Source organism: Leptopilina heterotoma, unplaced genomic scaffold (genome assembly GCF_015476425.1).
Source record: "Leptopilina heterotoma isolate Lh14 unplaced genomic scaffold, ASM1547642v1 Lhet_262, whole genome shotgun sequence".
In the NCBI taxonomy this organism is placed as follows: domain Eukaryota; kingdom Metazoa; phylum Arthropoda; class Insecta; order Hymenoptera; family Figitidae; genus Leptopilina; species Leptopilina heterotoma.
Genome location: NW_025110972.1, coordinates 860,749 through 868,417, shown reverse-complemented (window position 1 = coordinate 868,417; position 7,669 = coordinate 860,749).

Below are 7,669 nucleotides of genomic sequence, written 5' to 3'. Positions count from 1 at the left end.
TAATCAAATTAATGAAATACTAAATTAAAAAAGTAGCTTGTGTGAAAAATGAGAATTAAAAATTGGTGTTTACGAGAGGGAGGAGAATGTGGTATATTATATTATATAAATAAAAACAGTAAGTCGTCGAATAGTGTTAGATTATGTCAGTGAACCGCAGAATTTTGTACCTGAAAAAGAGTATGTATAATGTATGTGTGTGTAGATCATCGCAGTGAATGTCTCGAAGGAGCGCCTCCCACCTAAGTATTTCCATTAAGATCGTATCGTAAGAACCAAAACTAATAACCAATCAACCGTTGCGGAGGGGAAAACGTGCTCGCGGCTTTATCATTATCCAATATATTTGATATTACACAGTCCGCACGCAGAATCTTCTCGCGCCCCTTTAACGATCGCCCCAAGGTTTGTCCACTTTCCTCCATCATTCCAGAGAGAGACTCTCTCTCCCTCTCTCTTACTCTTTCATTCCAAAGAAACTCTCTCTCTCCCTTGCTCTTTCATTTCGCGCCAGAAAGAGCGAGAAAGGGCGAAAGAGAAAGAGAGAGAGAGAGAGAGAAAGAAAGAGGTGTTAAGTATAAGAGACTCGATTGTCAAGCCAATTGGACTCAACTTAACAAGAAAATCACGAATAAAAGTGCCAAGGGAATTTTATCTCATCCGGTAAATCGATATATTATTTTTGTATTATTAAACCCTTTGGTCCCCCCTCTTTTTCTCTATCTTATTAAATTTTTTACTGTTTTTCTTTTATCTTTTGAATTGTAAAATAATTTTTTATATTTTTTTAAAAACACTTTCCCTCCTCTTGTATTATTTTTATTTGGTATAATTTAACTATTTTCGTTGACTGGACGAATTAATATATTTAAAAATTGTTAATAAACACGAGAAAAGAATTCTTAGATTTTAGAGCGAGTGTAATAGTCAGTGTTTTAAATTTCGCGCCAGTCGATTTAATTCAGTGACGCGTCCACCCAGAGCCGGAACAACCATGAAGCACGTGCTTCAGGGCCCGTACCCCCATGGGGTCCGCTGTGGAGGACAAAATTTAAAAAATTGTTAATAATTTTTTTTTATTTCATTTTTTTTACTTGCATCCTTTTCTATCTCATGCTTTGCGTTCGCGAACAACTTCTGCGAAGCTATTCTTCTTTGGCCTTTAACCGAAAAGCGCTCACTTTATATCGTACAATGGTTAGTCAGTATAATAGAGTGTCATCATGCTAGAGAGAAATATAATGTTTAAATGTTGGACATATTATATTTCTCTCAAGCATGATGATACTCTATTACTGACTAACCACTGTACGATGTGAAGTGAGTGTGTTCGATGAAAAACGCATTCGGCAAAAGCCCCTACTACCATATACATATACATCTCCAAAATTTTGTAAGAATCGTGACTACACACCCCTGGTGCAGAACATGCATGTGATCAAAGCTTAAGGTTCACGGCGAGTTCTCACTACAATAACATATGCTATATGGTACATCCCCCGATCCCCGAAGTAAGGTTAAATCAAAAAGTAAACAAATACTTATTAACAAGCTACGTAGTTATTGATGAAATAAAACAATGCGGTTTCCCCTATTACTGATTTTGCTGTTGTCTCTTTCGTCACTTGTATTTTTATTGCATCTGTCTGCATCTATTATAAAATTTCAACGTGAGTAATTATTAATTAATGGGTGATTCTCCAAATATATTCATTTTGCATGTCCTCACGTTTTTCTCAATATTTATAATAATTAATCAAATTGTCAATTCCATTAGTTTACTATTTTTTATAAAAATCCCACAAGAAACGAATGTACTTATATTTTTATCATTTAATGTACTTTTTCATAAATTTTAACTCAAAAACCTAGGTTAATTCGTGTGTCCTATGACTACTTTTCATTCCCTCAACACTTAAAAAAAGTATAATTATAACTTAAAAATCACTGCAAAATCAATATTTTCTGAAAGATATAAGGTTGTAAAACATTTTTACACAATATTAAAATATCGGACTTTTATGTTATTCACAAAAAAATAGTATATTAAGCAACAAGGGTCAGCCCAAGAAGGCTAGAGACAGGAGGTGAAACTTCGGTAGTGGGGATGAGTCAAGAACCTTTCTTTAACCAGGCGTTTTTCGTTTCGAAAAGTCGCCGGCGCGGTGCTTCTGCACATCACTCACACATTCAAATTCTTGTATACCATATGTTTTACATATGTGTATAATATGATTTTAATTTGAGGTTAACTTTAAAGTGCAATCGAGACACAATTGACAATGTGTGTCATAACGGATATATAGAAATAATGTGAGTGATTATTAAATTAAGTGTTATTCAAATAGTTAAAAATTCCGAAAACGTGCTGTGTGAAAAGTTGTAACAAGAAGAAAGATAAACACAACACTATGACTATTACTTTTTGTTAACTTTTAATACACTTCATGCTACAGTTTACAAATTTTTTTGTTTTTAAAACGTTTTTTTAATAACTAAAAGATGTTTGAAAATATAAACACTTATATTTCATATTGTATTTGTATAGAATATATTTTCCTGTGTTTACGTGTGTAGCTGCGCAGAAGTCCGTGTGGTCTATTGCGGCGAAAACTTTTTTTGAAAGTAAACGCCTGACCATACATCAGCTGAACGACTCAGCATTGCCATACCCCCACTACCGAAGTTTTACCTCCTGTCTCTAGTCTTCTTGGGTCAGCCATTTGTTTACGGTGATTTTTGTGACACGAGTGGAGGTCGAGGGCGCCTAGGTTAATTCGTGTGTCCTATGACTACTTTTCATTCCCTCAACACTTAAAAAAAAGTATAATTATAACTTAAAAACCACTGCAAAATCAATATTTTCTGAAAGATATAAGGTTGTAAAACATTTTTACACAATATTAAAAAATCGGACTTTTATGTTTTTCACAAAAAAAATAGTATATTAAGCAACAAGGGTATAAAGGCAGCCATTTGTTTACGATGATTTTTGTGACACGAGTGGAGGTCTCGGAGCGCCTACGACCTCCACTCGTGTCACAAAAATCACCGTAAACAAATTGGCTGCCTTTATTCCCATGTTACTTACGATATTTTTTATTCCTAATGCACAAAAGTGTCGATTTCAGATAGCAGACGACAGGGAATAAAAGTCAGTCACTTGTTCGACTTATATGAAAATGGCGGCCGTTTTCTCCCTTGGGCAAAAATAACGCATGGGATCAGCGGTTATGTTTGCACATGGGAGAAAATGGACGCCATTTTCATATGGTCGAACAAATGAGTGACTTTACTCCCTGTCGTCAGCTATCTAAAAGCGCCATTTTTGTGCATGTGGGATAAAAAATTTATTTTGTCCTTTGGTTGCGCGTCATTCCTCTGGCCCGTTGAATAATATTCAATATTTTTAACATGGGATGCGATATTTATTAACTATTCTGCTGATTACTGAATTAACACCTCTGCTCTTAATTTTAAATGTAATTTGTTGGAAAATAACATTATTTATAGGAAAAATCTGTATAAATTTAGATGCACTCAGCAATTCACAACCTGATATAGTTTGATTCAAAATGTTTTGTTTAATATTTCAAGTGAATTGAATGAAAAAACACTTGCTCGCAGCAAAGCTTTAGGTTTAGTTAAAAATATGGAAATATTTAAAACTTTCTTTCTAACAATTATATGGAACAAGTTGCTTGAACGGATTAATGCGACTAGCAAAGCTCTGGAAAATCCAAATTTAAATTTAACGTACGACGTACAGCTTCTAGAATCATTACTACTTTTTATAGAGGAAATGAGAAGTACCTTTGATAAAATCGAAAATGAAATTAAAATAATATTGAATATTGATAAAGTTCAATTTCAAAATGAAAAAAAGAGAATTATAGGAAAAGAAAAGCCTTCTTTGATGAAAGTAGACAAAATGAAACTTTGTTGACAGGACGGGAAAACTTCAAAATTAATGTTTTCTATGTGATGTGTGACGGGTTGACAGCAGAATTGAGACGTCGATTGTCATCATATTTTGAAATAATAAAATGCTTCAATTGCTTCTTTACGAATAAAGAAAAACAAATTGAAGAATCATTAGCAAAAATACGCGAAACGTATCATGATGATATTGAACCGGATCACTTAGAGCAAGAATTTAAGCATTTTAAAGTTCTATGTGAAAATACAAAAGTCGATGAAATTTATAAACAATTAGATCTTGCGCAAAACATTAGGAGTACGTTTCCAAACATTGTTACACTTATTGAAATTTTTTTAACAGTTCCATTATCAAATGAATCTGCAGAAAGATCATTTTCTACCTTGAAACGAGTAAAAACATATTTGAGGTTTACAATGAGTCAAAACAGACTGGATGCTCTTTCTGTACTGCACATTGAACATGAATGTTTAGATGAAATAAATTATGATGATATCATAAAAGATTTTGCCTCAAAAAAGCCAGAAAAGTGTACATTTAAATACAGAGCTGATTAAATATAGTCGATTCTTGCAACTGTTTCGTTCCTCAGTTTTTAGTTTGTTTATGCTCTTTAATACTATTGAAGTTAATAGCTTTAACTAATAAGTTATATAAATTATATTGATTTAACAAAAAATACAAGAGATTATTTTTGGTTCCTTCATTCTTTATTACAAACACTCAACCCCTTTTTCTTGATACTTATAAGTATCATTTGGAACATAATCCTGTTATGCAAAAAGTTATGAACAGGGCCCCAAAATTTGTATGTGCTTCAGGCCCGCCAAGGCCTTGATCCGGCGCTGCGTCCGCCAGATGGCAAGCACGGCGTTGCGCAATGCTTGTCATCTGGCGGACGCGTCACTGAATTAAAAAGACTGGCGCGAAATTCAAATTGTATTTAACGAAAAAACAAGTAAATTCTAAATTATTCAACTACATTTCTTTTTAACACTCTACCGACGCAAGTGACTGTAATTGACAAAAAATGACAATTCGGTCGCCTGGTGGGGACTATATGGGAATCACATTTAAAAGCGCTAGAGTGGGGATAAGTCCACGTAGGCAGATGGTTTTTTTTGTTAATTAATTAATCAAACGAATAATTAGTGAATTATTAAAACTAAACGAATCATCATTAGTGAAAATTTGATAATTAAAACTCATTTTTTTATTATTATATTTAATTAAAATTTGGAAAAGAAATATTTTTACCCAAGGGGGGTAAATTGAACACTTCTTTTGTTAATTTGTTTTGTTTTGATTAATCACGAATAGTGGAAAGTGACTGAAAAAATTAAGTATTCTTGTCATTCTTGACATGTTACAGTTGAATGGAGAAGAAAGGGTTGAAGGGAAGGGAAGAGGGTCTCGTTATTTATGACGGGGTAAGTCCTCGGAGGGTGCACGATTGGTCCGAATGCGGACGCCCCGTAGCGTTTTCTCGCGCGCTGATTAAACACGCTCTTCCACAGTGACGTGTTAATCGCGAGAATTCATCACGTCCTCCTCACGAGTCCACCTCACTTTTCTTTCCTCTTCAACTCTTCACTTCTTTGCTCTCTCTCTCTCCTTCTTTTTCTCTCTTGTAACTTTCGTCTTTATATATATCTCTCTCTTTACATATGGGTATACATATGTATAATAAATGTTCTGTGCACGAATGTGCGATTCCGTCAGCATGAATATTGCCTCAACTTCCTCTCGTTTGCATTTGGACCTACCTCACACGGCATTCTCACGTCTGCACTTTCGATCATTCCGTTTATGTGCGACGCTGAACATTTACATATACATTTTTAGTGTTTTATTATTATTTCTTTTTATTTTATTTTACTGTTTAATTTTTTTTTGTTTTTCACATTTTTTTATTATTCTTTACAATTTAAATTTCTTCTTTTTTACAATTTTTATTATTCTTTACAATTTTAATTTATTAGCAATAGTAGTAGGGGCGCATGATTATTCCCCAAATGTCATTTTTCCGAAATGTCATTTTACCGAACTGCACTTTTGCGAATACTCATTTTTGCGAAAAGCCAATTTTGCGAAATGCCACTTTTGCGAATTGTCATTTTTACGAATTGTCAATTTTCCGAAAAGTTATTTTTGCGAATCGCCATTTTTACGAATTGTAATTTTTTCGAAAAGTCATTTTTGCGAATTGACATTTTTGCGAATTGTCATTTTTACGAATTGTCAATTTTCCGAAAAGTTATTTTTGCGAATCGCCATTTTTACGAATTGTAATTTTTTCGAAAAGTCATTTTTGCGAATTGACATTTTTGCGAATTGTCATTTTTGAGAAATGTCATTTTTGCGAATTGTCACTTTTGCGAATCACCATTTTTACGAATTGCCATTTTTGCGAAAAATCATTTTTGCGAATTGACATTTTTGCGAATTGTCATTTTTGAGAAATGTCATTTTTGCGAATTGTCACTTTTGCGAATCGCCATTTTTACGAATTGTCATTTTTGCGAATAGTCATTTTTGCGAAAAGTTATTTTTACGAATTGTTATTTTTGCGAATTGTCATTTTTGCGAATCGCCATTTTTACGAATTGTCAATTTTCTGAAAAGTCATTTTGCGAATCGACATTTTTACGAATTGTCAAATTTCCGAAAAGTCATTTTTGCGAAAAATACAATAGAAAACTTGTAGGTCTATAAATTCACTATTGTATTTTTCGCAAAAATGACTTTTCGGAAAATTGACAATTCGTAAAAATGGCGACTCGCAAAAATCACTTTTCGGAAAATTGACAATTCGTAAAAATGGCCATTCGCAAAAATGACAATTCGCAAAAATAGCTTTTCGCAAAAATGACAATTCGCAAAAGTGACATTTCGCAAAATTGGCTTCTCGCAAAAATGACTATTCGCAAAAGTGCAGTTCGGTAAAATGACATTTCGGAAAAATGACATTTGGGGAATAATCATGCGTCCCATAGTAGTATTACAAATTATACTATTATTATGATGTTAATCAGCGAAATGTTCTCTCGCCATCTGGCGGACGCGTCATAGAATTATATCGATTAGCGCAAAATTCGAATTGAATTTAAATAGAATTCGAATTAATTATATCTTAATTAATGTCTAATTAATTCTCGACTAAAAATTAAGTAGGCAAAATTTTTTTTAAAACTAAATAAACTAGTAGAACTTTTAAAGTTTTTAACAATATTCTAAATTTTAAATACAAAAATTGTGGAAATAATTATAAATAATTTTAATTAAAAATAAAATTTAATTTTAGTTTTTTTAAAATTTAATTTAATTTTAATTTAGAATGATAATTTCATGAATATTTCTTGTAATATCCGTTTGTCATCATTTATTTTTAAGGAATTTTTCCACCATTTCATATTTGTCTTTTCATTAATTATTTCAATCTTTCTTTGTTGCTTCATTCAAATTTTTGTATTTTTTTTTCTTTTTGACCAATGATCACCGAGATTTGCCAGTCTCTTAAAGTACCATCGTCTTTTTAATTGTCTCCAGACTTATAGAACAGGCACATATATGTATATATGTATATTCTTTGGTGGTCCTTGTTCATTTTTAATTTCAATGAATCAGCATTTCTTCGGAGACACTGCAACTTTTCACTCGAGAGAACATCTTCACGCAGTAGTGTTTCGAATTCTTATCTCTATTTTAATAAATTGAAAAATATATTTG